We start from the raw sequence: 15573 nt of genomic DNA on the forward strand, positions 1-15573 counted from the left end.
GAAGAGGGAGGGATCATATGGGTCAAGTGCTGATGGCAGGTCAGGTCAAATAGGATGAGAGTCAAAAAAATGATCATTGGATTTTGCAATGTGGAGATCATTGACACGTGACAAAAGACATTTCAGTAGTACTGGGGAAAAGGCTAATTGGAGTGGGTTCAACTGAAAATTAGAGGAGAGGCCCTGCAGGTGGTGGGTAAGGCAGTTCTTTCAAGGAGTTTTATAACAAAGTCATGGAGAAAAATGAGACAGTGGTGGGAAGGGAAGAGAGGGCTTTTATTTTTCTCTGTAACATTTGAGAAGTAACAGCATTTTTGTATTTTCCATTTTGCTGATGGAAATGATCATGTAGGAGAGTGAGGGAAATTACTTCCAGCAATGTCCTTTAGAAGGCAAGAGTGCCTTGAGTCTAGTGTCTAAAAGAAGAGCTGGCTCAAAGAGGGATGAACAGATCATTCATACTAATGTTGGTGAGAGCAGAGCCCATGGAAATAGTTGTAAACGAACTAGTAGATGTGGTAGCAGGTGATTTTGCAAGTTCTTTTCTCATTGATTCGATTTTCTCAGTGTAATAGTAGGCAAAGTTCTAAGATAGGAATGAGGAAGGGGTTGCAAATAGGTGGAGGTTTGTAGAGAAAGAACTTGTTGAAGTAGTAGTCTGTGAGTGAGCAGCCTGTGACCCCACTTGAGGTCAGTGGCCCTCAAATAACTGTTTGTGTTTTTCTCTAATTACACTGAATGTTGATATGGATAGGAGGTGAGTTGAATTGAACTTCTTGTGGTTCCCCCCACTCCTTTACCTTTGCACAGGTAAGTTTACATCTGCCTGGAATCCCCTCTCTACCCTGTTTACTCATCTTTCAACTTTTGTCTCAATTCCCACTTACTTAAGCCTATCAGGCAGAGCTAACTACTCCCTTCTTGGAACTGTTGTGCTACCATGATCCATCCCTCTATTGTAATCATTACCACATTGTAATATTTTGCTTTCCTCTCTCCTTTGTTAATTTGGCCACTCCTTGAGGGTGTCTATTCGGGTACTGCAATTCCTCATATAGTGTGTGGTTTATGGTTGGCACTCATTAATTGCCTATTGAATTGAATTCCATGGCAAGAATGAGCAGGAAGAATTGGCCAGTAGGAGAGGTAGGGTCTAGAGAAAGAGAGAATGGTGACATTAGAACCAGACTCGGCTGCTCTGTAAGGAGAGGAGTGCTTGCCCCTGGGGGTGGGTGAGGTCACTGCTAACTCATCTGTTGGGGTGGAGTGAATGGGTTGAACCCCAAATGAACTTATGTAAACTGAGTCAGTAATGCTCACTTCTACAGAGTTTGCATCGAGGATCAAGAGAGTTCATACATGGAGAAGGATTTTGTAAATGAAAATGCACCACATGATGTAAGACACTGTTTCTCACAGCACTCTGTGCCAAGATAATAGAGATGTGTTGATTTGTGTATTTCACTTGAGTATGGGCTATGTAATGAAGGAAGAGAGAAGGATGGGTTAAAGATAAAAAGAATGATTATAGCTATATTCTTCTTGTTGGCCTTTCTACTCTTAAAAGTCTCTTTGGAAGATATCATCATGGTCTCTTTCAGTTACAGCATGTTCCACAGCCTCCCATTGTCTCTGAGCCAAGAGCCCTAATGTGACCTACTTTGCTAAGCCAGGTGGTGTCATAGACAAAAGTGCCAGCTCATTCTGCAGGAAGCAGAGGGTGAGTAAGGATCCTGCTGATCTGACTGGCTGGTGTCACGATACATAGGTTTGGGAAATGCCTGTGCTCAGAAAAGGCTAACCTTCTACAACATTCTAGAACTCGAGAACTTTCTAACACATTGACAGTGTTAACAATCCCAAAGCAATTAAGTGTTTGATTTTTGATGCTGACCAGAAGTTGTATGATTTTAACACAGGTTCTGACTTTTGTTAGTTAACCATTCATGACAACTTGGCTTTGTTTTTCCTTAAATTTCCAGTTTCTTAAGGGCAGGGACCATATTCTGTACTTTATACTCTCTGTCCATACATGCCTACCATGGTATGTTAGGGGTTCTCAATTACCATCTGGTATTGATTGGGTTTGTTAGTAGATGTCAGACAGCTTTCGTGGTGATCAGGTATTGACAGAGCATTGAGAAAGGCAAAGATTGAGCTTTTTTTTCTGCTACATAAACCACATGTTGCTTAACCTGAAGTCCTGGGAACATAGCATGTCCTGCATGAATGTGAATTTAGGACACTGTTATTCTACCCCTTCTTCCTAATAATTTAAAAGACTTTTATGGCAGTTTATCTTCCTTTCACTCCCTAACTTAATTTACTGTATTGCTTTTGGTCTACATTCTCATGTGCTAAAAGAAGTAGTCCTCAAAACACATAGCTGTTGCATTTTGATGCGTATGCAGAAGGTGGCCTTACTTGCTGACTTTGTAGGGTGGGTTGGGTAAACACATTTCTGGGAGGATCATCTAAGATGCAGGTCTGTTTCTTGGGCAGAGCCGCATGTTGGTCCATTGTCCTCTAGGGTGAGACTCAGCTTACTTCCAGTAGAATTGTTCATATTAGTGACACGAGGTAATGAAGAACAGGATAGATCAGTTGTGATGATCAAAAACTGGGTCTGGGACATGGGCTGATGCCCCCGAAAAAGCAAAAACAAGAACACCAGACTGGGGACTCAAATCAAGAGATATCTCAGAAAGCAGAATCAAGATGTCAGAATGAAGAGCAAAGATAAAGGCTGTTTGATCTCTAGAGGTTAGAGAGTTTGCTTCAGCAGTGAGAAAACTCCTTCAGAGTTAGGGGAGAGGCTGGGCAGTATTCTATAGATCCCTTGTCACCACGTCTGGGCCATTATCTTTCTGCCCCCTGAGGTTCCTGCCTGCATCGACATCAGCCCAGCTACTCCATCCCAGGCAGCACCGTTTTCTCATTGAACTCTCTGGAACGCCCTTCATACTCTTCTCATCTTGCTCATGCCTCTGGTGTGGACAGTTTCAGAGTCCTGGTGTAACCAGCCCAACAATGTAGCTTCAGTGCTGTTAAAATTTTCTCTCACAACCTTAACCACCAGTTTCCTTTAGCAGCTAACTTCCGTAGCTGTGCTCTGGGCTCTGCTGTCACCCAGATGTCTCATGCTGGAATCGCAAACTTGACATGCTAATCTCTCCAAACAGCCTCCCCTGGCCAGGTGTCCCACCCCTCAACCCCACAACTTCTCTTCTTCAGCCTGATGGACACTTGTGGTCCCTACCCTCTCACTCTCGTTTCCTTGTCTGTTGTCCCTACTGGCTCTACTTCCCTTCCTTACCCAGTATACAGCCCACAGTGTGTCACTTTGTGTCGGAATCTCCTTGTCCTCTGCTGCATCTCTCTTGCTCCTTGAAGCTTGGTTGAGTCCCCCGCTTTTTAGCCCCTCCTCTCTCACACTCAGCTTATGGAGCTGCTTCATTGGCTTCACTCACTATAACATTAAGGTTGTGATGTGAGGTGACCCTTAGGGCTCCTTGCCAGTCTTAAAGCGGTCTGGTCACCTCCCAGTGGGTCTTAAAGTCACCTTGCCAGTCTTAAAGGGATCTTCTACTCCCCACAGCAGCTATCTCAAACCTCCATCATTTTCTGCAACCCATCTTTTTCACCTTTTCTTGAGAAATGACTTTTTTAAAGGCATTTATTTATTTATTTATTTGAGAGAGAGAGAGAAAGAGAGTACAAGCAGGGAGAGTGGCAGAGGGAGAGGGAGAAGCAGGATCCCCACTTAACAGGGAGCCCCACACAGAGCTGATCCCAGGACCCTGCTATCATGACCTGAGCTGCAGGCGGACCCTCAAACGACTGAGCCACCCAGGTGTCCCCTCTTGGGAACTGACTCTTAGATATTATACAGTTAGAACTTAAATTATAGACACCTTCAAACTTTCACTCAGTCCCCTATAACCACAGCCTTCAACATGCTCCAATATTTCTCAACCTCAGTCTGAGAAAATTTTTTCTTTCCTTTTCCCCACTCTCAATTCATTCACTCATTCAGTGATCACTGAGAGCCACATGCCTCCTCACAAGCACTGTGCTATCTGCTGAGGATATTAGAGATGAAGAAGATCTCAACCTTACCCACAAGGAGCTTAAAATCATATAGGGGAGACAGATATTATGGTGCAATGATCCACATATGCATGGAGCATTGTAAGAGTGTGAGGAGAAAAGCCACCTAACTCAGCCTTCAGAGGAAGGAGATAAATGTCATGAGGGATGTTTCAGATGGGGTGGTGGCTTGAGCTAATCCTTAAAGAGTGAGAGAGGGTGTTAATTAGGAAAATTTGGAGTGGGAAGGAGACTGGACCATCATGGATTAGAGGGCAGGGGATAGTGACATTGAAATATAGGAAGAGGGTATAAGTAAAAATAGGAAATGGAATTGTTCTTATTCTCGACGGTGTCCTAGACTTTGCTATGGGGCCATCCAACAAAAAACTAACACATTGTACCCCAATTTCCTTCTCCTTTTTTAATTCTTTACCCTACTGTAATTCTTCTTGCTCCCTCTTCTTCATGATTCAACTAGTAACTAACTTCTGATGACTCTACAGCATCAACATTTCTTGTCTGCCGGTCCCTTCTCCATATTTGTTTAGCATCAGTGTGATAGTCCCACGATTGACCTCACATCTGTACTCCTCTTAGAAAGAGGGATCTTTCTATCATGGGCAACTTACTATGTCACTTCCTGGTTAAGCCGTGGCTTCCCCACACTCCGCCCTGATAGGAAAGGCTTCTCCCATCCAGCCCTGGCCCCACCTTTGCATCCTTACTGGTCCCTGGCCATTTGTTCATGCTCTTAGGCTTTTGCATGATCAACTATCAGCAATTTCTTTGATATGCCCTATTGTTTTATACCTAGATGTCTTCCCGCACCCCATAGGTACAAGAATATTTTGATTCAGCACCTTTTTAAAAAAAATATATTTTATTTATTTATTTGGGAGAGTGAGAAAAAGAGAGAGGGAGAGAGAACAAATGGGGAAGAAGCAGAGGGAGAAGCAGGCTCCTGCTGAGCCGGGAGCCTGATGTGGGTCTCACTCCCAGGATCCCGGGATCATGACCTGGGCTAAAGGCAGTCACTAAACCAACTGAACCATCCAGGCCCCCCTTGATGCAGCATCTTAATATGAGCACATTTTAATGCAGTCCAAAAGAACCAGCAAACATTTAACCTATTCTCTTTTTCTCTTTCTTGAATAACGACTATAATAGACACTCTTCTTTGATTTTTACTTTATTGTTTAACCATAACATACAGTGTTATATTAGTTTCAGGTGTCTGACATAGAGATTTGACAATTCTATACGTTACTCAGTGCTCACGTAAGTGTGGTTGCCGTCTGTCACCATAGCGTGTTATTTACAATATTGACTACATGGCCTACGCTGTACTTTGCATTGCTGTGAGTTATTTATTTTATAACTGGAAGTTTGTACCTCTTAATCCCCTTTCCCTGTTTTGCACGTCTTATATCTACCACCCCTCTGGCAACATCCAGTTTGATCTCTGTATTTAAGAGTCTGTTTGCTTCTTTATTTGTTTAGATTCCACATACAAGTGAAATTATATGGTATTTATCTTTCTCTGATTTATTTCACTTAGCATAATACCCTCTAGGCCCATCCCTGTTGTTGTAAATGGCAAGATTTTTTCTTTTTTATGGGTAAGTAGTATTCTATATGTATACTACACTTCTTTATTCATCTATCGATGGAAACTTAGGTTGCTTCTGTATCTCAGCTATTGTTAACTAATGCAGCAGTAAACATAGGAGGGCCTTTTTTTTTTCCCCCCCAACTTACTGTTTTCCTTTTCTTTGGGTAAATACATGGGTATTTACTGGATCATAATCACTGGGTCATCTGGCATTTCTGTTTTTAATTTTCTGGGGAACCTCCAGATGGTTTTCCAGAGCGGCTGCACCAATTTACATTCCCACCAACACCGGATGAGTGTTTTCTTTTTCCTCCTCATCCTCCCCAGCACTTGTTATTTCTTGTCTTCTTGATACCAGCCATTCTAACATGTGTGAGGTGACCTCTCATTGTGGTTTTGATTCAAATTTCTCTACTGATTAGTGATACTGAGCATCTTCAATGTGTCTGTTGATGTAACAGACACTCTTGACTCATTCCTTCACCTTTCCCTTTCATTCTTTCCAGGGTGATGATGACACCAATGACCTTGACAGGTTAACTCCCCATTTTAATCTTCCATCAACAGTTTTAAGTTACCTTAAGTGTCCTGCTTGGAGTTACATCGCTTCTCATGCTTTATGTGCCCCTCCCTTTCACTTGTCTTCCTAAGGCACCCCTGCTCACCTTTTATTACCAGCCCCCATTTCCCATACTTAGAAATTCCAGTTACCATCTACCACTCTCGGTGCTCTCTCATCTCTGTATTCATTTCAGTTGACACCTCTTACACGTGCATGTCCCCACCATAAGACTTAATATTTCTGAGGACGGGGCTCATTCATTTCTTAATTTCCAACACCTCCTACAGTTTTAGAACCAAGTAGACACTTCATAAATTGATGCTAAATTGACAAATGAAGGAAGGGATGAGATCCAAAGGCAAAAGACTCAATAAGGAGCCTGGTATTTTTAATTCAACCCAGAGTGCAACTAAAGTGTTTGAATTCAACTGGACAGTCCTTTTGGTCAATCCTGGGAGAATTCACCATGTTCCACAAGTTGTAAGCCAAGAGAGTAAGATCTTTTTGCAGAAACCTGAAAGGTAGTTTAATTTCCTAAGATGACAGACTTTGAAAGGTTAGTATAAGAACTTTAGGTATGGAAGAAGATTCTAGATCATGATGAAGCTCAAGTGCAGTGAGTGTAGTAACCCCATGGGGTTGGGGGCAGGAACCACAGTAGCCTCAGGGGGATAAGGTGCTACCTTTCTGAGAAAGGAGGGTTTAGTGGCCTTGTATGAGGGGAGAAGTTAAAGGGAGGACAGAGTGGGGAGAAGAGGAAGTTGGAATCCAAATTACATTATTGACCTATCAAAGGAATGCTGTTGTCTCATTTGTATACTTCCCTATCTGTATCTTGAGGAAAACAATCTTTTTTCCTTAACTAGTATTTTTTTTTTTAAGATTTTATTTATTTACTTGAGAGAGAGACAGTGAGAGAGAGCATGAACAAGGAGAAGGTCAGAGAGAGAAGCGGACTCCCCATGGAGCTGGGAGCCCGATGCGGGACTCGATCCCGGGACTCCAGGATCATGACCTGAGCCGAAGGCAGTCGTCCAACCAACTGAGCCACCCAGGCGTCCCTTAACTAGTATTTTTTTAAAAGACTTTTATTCATTTATTTGACAGAGAGAGAGAGCAAATGCACAAGCAAGGGGAGAGGCAGAGGGAGAGGGAGAAGCAGGCTCCCTGCTAAGTAGAGAACCTGATTGCAGGGCTTCATTCCAGGACCCAGAGATCATGACCTGAGCCAAAGGCAGATAGATGCTTAATCAACTAAGTCACCCAGATGCCCTCCTAACTAGTTTTTAAAAGGTAATATATACATGGTAAAAATTCATCCAAGGGTATTCATTGAAAGTAAATGTGTGTCATACCCCAGGCCTCTATTATTCTTCCCCAGCAGTAACCACTATTAACAGTTTCTAGTTTTTTTCCCCCAGAACCTTTAAGTATATAAATGCTTATTATATATATAGCACATATTAATATAACTATTTCACCTGAAAATCTATCTAGCTAAATGGAAATCTAATTATATATTTATATCTGTATTTTAAACATAGTTGGCAGCATCCTGTCAAGGGCTTTCCATTTTAGTTTATGGAGACATATTTTTTGTGGTCGTAAGAACACCTAACACGAGATCTACCTTTTTAAAAATTTAAATGTGTAGTATAGTGAGGCATTATATTTTATTTTTTTTTTGAGGCATTATATTTTAAATATACTTTATGATATTCCTACTCTGACTGCATTATAAGTATTTAATTAGTCCCCTGTTGATGCCTGTTTAATTTTTTCTAGTCCGTTGCTATTTTAAGAATGCTGCAGTGAAAATCCTTGTACATCTGTATGTCTGCCAGAGTCCAGCAAAAGCAGATGGTGTCTCTAAAAGCTTACTTGAAAAGAGTTTACTGGAATAACTAGGAACACAGGTTCTGGCAGGGTTAATGGATCCCACAATAAATAGTTGAGTCCTTGGGGACTAGCAAGAGAAGACTTCACCTCCCCTAGGCCCAGGGGGATAAGGGAAGGAGCAGTATTACTAGAAGCCAGTTAGCCCACCGCTGTGAGAAAGGCCACCCAATAGGAGATGTGGCCACGGACCAAGGAATGCGGCCACTGCCCAAACTGCAGCCTTCAGAGTAAACATCCTGACTGCTCTCTCCTCTTGCTCTCTGGCTACCTGCTGGTACCTCTGCCAACTACAAGTGGAAGCCAGAGGACAAGGACGCCCAAGTGGTGCAGTCCAACAAGGTCAGATCGCAGGGTACAGGCAGGCAGAGTAAGCGCAGAGACACAGCTGGAAGGCTAAATGGAGAATAACCAGTCCCTGACTTAAGCTTCCTCGCCTTACGGTGATTGGACTTTACAATGGTGTGAAAATGGTAGCATTGAGCAGAAACTGTACTTTGGATTTTTATCTAAGTGCTAGTGATAGGAGGTGTGGTACTCTCTTGCGATGCGGGGCAGAGTAGCTCTCCACAGCTCCCTGTCAGCTGCACAATTGTGAGAACAACCTGTACGCTTATAACCATTCTGTACCCAGACAGCCATTCCAATACTCCACGAGAAATACGTGAGACTGTTTCCACTTTAATGTAACATAGGGTTTGTGTTAGATGATGTCTCTCAAGCCCTAGCTAATGCAGCTGTTCTGAGAACACAGAAGATGGGCTAGGCTAAGCTGTGATGTGTGGTGCTACATAGACATATTGACTTCGAATATTTTCAACTTACGATGAGTTTATCTGGAGATACCTCCATGGTAATTCAAGGAAGATCTGGTGTCAGCAGGAAGGAAAGATCCTCCTCCTCATCCATTCCACCATCCCCTTCTTTTCAGGAGTTCTGAGAGTTCCTTTCATATTGTGAGTATGGCTACTCAGAATTAGGACTACATTTCCCAGCTCCCCTTGCAGCCAAAGCAATAATGAGAGGAAGTGTCCGGTGGCTGCTTCTGAGAATTTGAGAGATAGCTGATGCATGCCTTCCTGCCTTCGTCCTTTGTTATTTATTCTTTGATGTAATTTACATGCTGCTTTGGAGCAGGAGCTCTAGGGCTACACCCTTTGAATGGTGAGTAGAGGGAGAACTGGAAGGAACTAGATTTCTGAGCACTTCACAGAATATAGTTGCCCTAGCATTCCTGAACTACACACCTCCAGATTTCATTTACTTGGGAGAGAAATACACTTCAACCTTGTTTAAATCATAGTTATTATCTTGTCTGTGTGCAGTCAAACCTAGTCCTAACGAATGCATGATAATTAAAATGACTTTTCCAGACTGAGTTTGAATCCAGCTACAACATTCACTACATATGTGACCTTGAGTAAGTTTCTTCTTGTGCCTCAGTTTTCTCATAGGGGTAATTAAAGGAAGTACTTCATTTGGTTGGTATGAGGAATAACTAAATGAAAATATCTAAAATTTAGACTAGGGTCTGCCCAATGTAGCAAACATTCAGTACATGTAAGTTGTTAGTATTACTATTACTATTATCATGTTTAATTGTCCTCCAAAGAAGATATGCCAGTTAGCCTATTAAATGCCCCAAATTTCTTTTCCCTCATCCCTTATTAATACTGTGCATTACAAAGATTTTTGTCTAATAGATGAATAGTGTATTTCATTTTTATTTTAAATTGCCTTCTAATATTATGAGGTTGGACATCTTTACATTTTTTAGAAATATGCATCTTTACCTTTTTAAAAAAAAGCATTTGTATTTATTTTTGGGTGAACTGCATTTTTGTGTCCTCTGTTCATTCTGTTGGGTTTTTGTTTTGTGGTGTATCTTTTTTAAAAGAGCAATCAAGGTGTTATGGAAATTCATCTTTTGTCTGCTATGGCTGTGCAAATGTTTTCCCTGATTTTCATTTGCTTTCTGACTTTATTTTTATATACAAAACTTTTAAAATTTTAATATAGTAAAAATGATCCTTCTCTACCATCGTAGTATCTGAGTTTAATGTTATTTTTTAGATTTTTAAGATAATGTTATTTTTAAAGATTTATTTATTTATTTATTTTAGAGAGAGAGAGAGAATGTGCACGTGTGTGTGAGTTGGGGTGGGCAGAGGGAGGGGGGAGAGAGAATCCTTAAGCAGACTTCCTGCTGAGTGCAGAGCCTGACAGGGGGCTCAATCTTAGGACCCTGAGATCATGGCGTGAGCTGAAACCAAGAGTTGGACGCTTAATGGACTGAGTCACCCTGATGCCCCTTAATGTCCCTATTTTATTTATTTACTTATTTACTTGCTTATTTATTTAAGATTTTATTTATTTATTTGTCAGAGAGAGAGAGCACAAGCAGAGGGAGCAGAAACAGAGGGAGAAGCAGGCTCCCTGCTGAGCAAGGAGCCTGATGCAGGGCCTGGATACCAGGGCCCTGGGATCAAGGCAGACTTTTTTTTTTTTTTTTAAAGATTTTATTTATTTATTTGACAGACAGAGATCACAAGCAGGCAGAGAGAGAGGAAGGGAAGCAGGCTCCCTGCTGAGCAGAGAGCCCGATGTGGGGCTCGATCCCAGAATTCTGGGATCATGACCTGGGCCGAAGGCAGAGGCCTAACCCACTGAGCCACCCAGGCGCCCCAAGGCAGACGTTTAATCGACTGAGCCACCCAAGCGTCCTTACTGTCCCTATTTTAGAAAGATCTTTCCCATTCTGGGTTATAAAACAATTCCCTCATCTTCCTCCTAGGGCTTTATAGATTGACTTATATAAAAACATTTTCTCCATCTGGAGTATAACTTGGGATAGGCAGTGTGGAAAGATTTGAAGTCATTCTGCAGACTACTGGGTTGGAAGGTTGACAGAGATGAGCCCTCTGACACACAAATCCTCCTTAAGTCAGTTGTAGTTTACTTTGATCCACACAATAGACACATTTTAGACAAAGCTTAGGAGGAGCCATCCCACTTGCAGATGTTGGGTAAGCTTGCCTCCTCAGCTTTCTCTTCCTCTTGGGAGGAAACACATAGGTCATTTACAATGGCATTTTGTATTTCCAGAGTGAAGGTCCTGCCAGGTGCAGGCTACAAGACTGTCTTTCACACATCATATCACCTGCTTCTCACTTGGTGGTGGGCACAAGTTCTGTCTCCCTAGGACCATCCTGCTACCTGTTAGACAATAATGCCAAGACATTTTTATACCTGTGCTAACAATGGCCCATCTGTGAACACAGGCAGTCAGATACTGCCTATGTTTTCAAGCCAAGGGGAAATTGGGCCCAGGGCCCGCCACTAGGCTCCATCTTTGTTTCTTTTTTTTTTTTTTCCTGGTGGGGTAGGGGAGTGTGTGTGTGGGGGGGGGTTGTCACTTGTTATCATAATGGTTGAGAGCGCAAGTTCTAGGAGTAAAACTATGACTCTGTACTTCCAGCTTGAGCTATAGGGACAAAAGCCAAGTTTCCTTCACTTTTTTGTGCTTTGCTTTCTCTTCTGCCAAATGGACATTATAACATAGTGTGAGGATTAAATAAATATATTTAGAGTGCTGAAAAATTTCTTAGCAACAAATGGTCATTAAACACTAAAAAGGCCTTTCCAAACCCAGAATATAAAATAACTTCCCTGTTTTTTCCTAGTATTTTACAGATTTGTTCTTATAAAAAAATGAATACCATTTATAACAAATATTATAATGAATAATAAGTATATAACAGTAATAAAAATTAAAACATTTAAAGAAAAATATTATAACTTTATGAATAATATCATTATTATTATCTGAGATGTTGCCTTGATTATATACTCAATTTGCATATGCCTTTGAGTCTGGTTCTGGATACTCTGTCATGATTCATTTAGCTTAACCACATTTGCTTTATAACATACTTTACTATTTGGTAGAATTTACTTAATTCTTATGCTTCCTTTTCAGAAACGTTTTTCTGGCTAAACTCGAATTCTGGTATTTACACAATAATCTTAGAACTAGCTGCTGTGATTTTAAAAAATCAGTATTTTATTGGGGTTGCAGCAAATTAACATATTAATTTAGAGGTAATTAGCATTCTTACAATATCAACTTTTCCTTTTCCAGTACAAGGCATAGCTCTATGTTTGTATTCAAGCTGTTTTTTTAAAAAAAATTCCTATCAGAAGAGTTTTAAAGTTTTCTGAAAGTGTTCATGTATTTCTTGCATGTTCCTTGTTAAGTTTATTCCTTGCTTCCTCCCTCCGTCCCTTCTCTCCTTCCTTCCTCTGTCCATCCGTTCCTTCCTTCCCTTTTCCTCCCACTTCCTTTCCCTCTGTTAGGGCAAAGGGCCCCAGTTCTTTTATCATATTTATAATTACTTCTTGTTTGTATGGGAGAACTATCAGTGGTCACTTTGCAAGCGTGGATCATGTAACTGGATGAGGAAGACTCACAAAAATCTAATCTTCCTTCCCTCTTTGCAGTTACATACAGCCCCCATATGTTGGGGGACGCCTGGGTGGCTCCGTGGGTTAAGCGTCTGCCTTTGGTTTAAAAGGTCATGATCTCAGGGTCCTGGGATTGAGTTCCGCGTCAGGCTCTCTGCTCAGTGGCAAGTCTACTTCTCCCTCTCCCTCTGCCTGCCGCTCTGCCTACTTGTGCTTGCTCTCTCTCTCTAGTCAAATAAATAAATAGTCTTTAAATAACAACAGCAATCCCCATATGTTGGAAGTAGATAAACTGAATCAAGAGTCTTAGAAGAGAAATGAGAGGAGCAATTGGGCAGGCAACAAATGAGACCCAGAAAAGAGTGCACTCTGAATGAAGTGACTGGGATAACACCCAAAAGATAGGTTGATTAGGAATTGCATCAGTAAAAAATTGTTGGATATGATCAAAGTTGTACACAGCCAAATTTAAGGTGTTAAATGCTTTCTATAAATACAAGGACTTTTTCTTGAACAAAAAAAATCAATAAAATTAATTAAAAAAATTAATTAAAATTAATAAAATTAAACAAAATCAATAAAATTAAGACTAGTTTTTTCTTTTCTTTTTTTTTTTTGTAAACAGAAAGTTCAAGCAAAGAAAATTAGAAAAGTAAACTGTAGTAACAGTAAAGGGTTTTTAATTATTTAAAAATGAAATCCTATGTACCTATGCCAATAAAATGGAAAATGAATGGTTTGGGAGAAAATATAAATGACTAAAGCTGATTTAAGAAAAGGCAAAAGAATGAAAGCTACTCAAGTCATTTTTTAAAGCTGGCATAACCAAAATAAATACATAAGTAATAAAACTAGCATTACTCTGATACCAGAGCCAATGGGTAAGACTCGGGGACCAGAGAACCTGGCTGGGATCTTTTAAACCAACACTTACTTAGTTCTTACTCATGGCAGGTGTGGTTCTGAGTGTTTCACAGTTAATCTGCATAATTCTCCTAAGCATCCCATGAGGGAGGGATTACTATTACCCTCATTTTACAGATGAGCAAACTGAAGAAATTCGGAGGTTAAGAACGTGTCTGCTTCCAAGGTCACAGAGGTGACATGTGATGGCATTGAGAGGTAGCACAAAATAGCATCCTAAAACATGTCCTCTAGTGCCAGTGTAGCCCATTTACATCCTGTCTCACCATGTTCTAGTTGTAGGAGGACAATTTTTAATGCTTTTTGCTTCAGTTCTCAAATGTGTAGAACTGAGAAATGGATACAGGAAATCATATAAAGAGTTGAGAACAGTATCTGGAACATAGCAGACACCCCTTAAACATAATGCAATTGTTACTGCTATTAGTAGTAAAAGGGGGCATAGAATACATAAAAAGATAATCACTCACGTGTATGTACAAAATTTAATTTCCTGATACCCAAAGCATCAGAAAATGCAGGAATTAAGTGTACTAATGTGTACTTTGGTTTTTCTTTTTTTAAATTTATTTCTTAATTTAAATTTTTTTCACATACAGTGTTATATTGGCTTTTGGTGTACAATATAATGATTCAGTAATTCCATATGTCACCCAGTGTTCATCACAAGTACACCTCTTAATCCCGGTCACCTATCGAAACCACCCTTTACTTCCATCCCCGCTGGTAACATCAGTTTATTCTCTATAGTTAAGAGTCTGTTTCTTGATTTATCTCTCTCTTGTTTTCCCCCTTTGCTCATTTATTTTGTTTTTCAAATTCCACATATGAGTGAAATCATCTGGTATTTGTCTTTCTGTGACTGGCTTATTTTGCTTAGCATTATGCTCCCTAGTCTATCCAAGTCCTTGCAAATGGCAAGATTTCTTTTTTTTTTATTATGACTAAGTAATATTGCAATATAGATACATCCCATAACTTCTTTATCCATTCATCAATCAATAGACACTTCCATTATCTTGGTTATTGTACATAAAGCTGCTATAAACGTAGGGATGCATCTATCCCTTTGAATTAGTATTTTTGTATTTGGGTAAATTCCCAGTTGTGCGACTGCTGGATCATAGGGTAGCTGAATTTTTAGCTTTTTGAGAACCTCTATATGTTTTCCACAGTCAGCACTGGTTTGCATTCCCATGAAAGTGCAGGTGTTCTTTTTCTCCATGCTCCTCGCCACCAACTGTTGTTTCTTCTGTTGTTGATTTTACCCATTCTGACTGGTGTGAGGTGATATCTCATTGTAATTTTGATTTGCATTTTCCTGATGTTAAGTGATGATGAATATTTTTTCATGTATTTGTTGGTCTTCATTAGAGAGATATCTGTGCCCATTTCTAATTGGATTATTTATTTTTGGGGTGTTGTAAATTCTTTATATTTTTTGGATACTCATCCTTTACTGGATTTTTATTTGTAAATATCTTCTCCTATTTTGAAGGTTGCCTTTTAGTTTTGTTGATTGTTTCCTTCTTGTGCAGAAGCTTTTTATTTCGATGTCGTTCCAGTAGTTTATTTTTGCTTTTGTTTCTCTTGCCTCAGGAGACGTATCTAGAAAAAAGTTGCTTCAGCCAATGTCAGTCAGAGAAGCTACTGCCTGTGTTCGCTCCTAGGGTTTTTATGGTTTCAGGTCTCACATTTCGGTGTTTAATCGATTTTGAATTTGTTTTTGTTTGTATGGTGTAGTAAAGTGGTCCAGTTTCATCCTTTTGCAGGTTGCTATCCAGTTTTCTCAACACCATTTGTTGAAGAGACTGTCTTTTCCCCTTGGATGTTCTTTCCTGCTTTGTGGAAGATTAGTTGGCCATTTTGTGGGTTCATTTCTGGGTTTTTTATTCTGTTCCATTTTGTGCCAGTACTGTGCAGTTTTGATTACTATAGCTTTGCAGTATAACTTGAAGTCTGGAATGGTGATGCCTCCAGCTTTTCTTTTCTTTTTCAAGATTGTTTTGGCTATTCAGGGTCT

The sequence above is a fragment of the Mustela lutreola genome, chromosome 4, assembly GCF_030435805.1.
Source record: "Mustela lutreola isolate mMusLut2 chromosome 4, mMusLut2.pri, whole genome shotgun sequence".
Lineage (NCBI taxonomy): Eukaryota > Metazoa > Chordata > Mammalia > Carnivora > Mustelidae > Mustela > Mustela lutreola.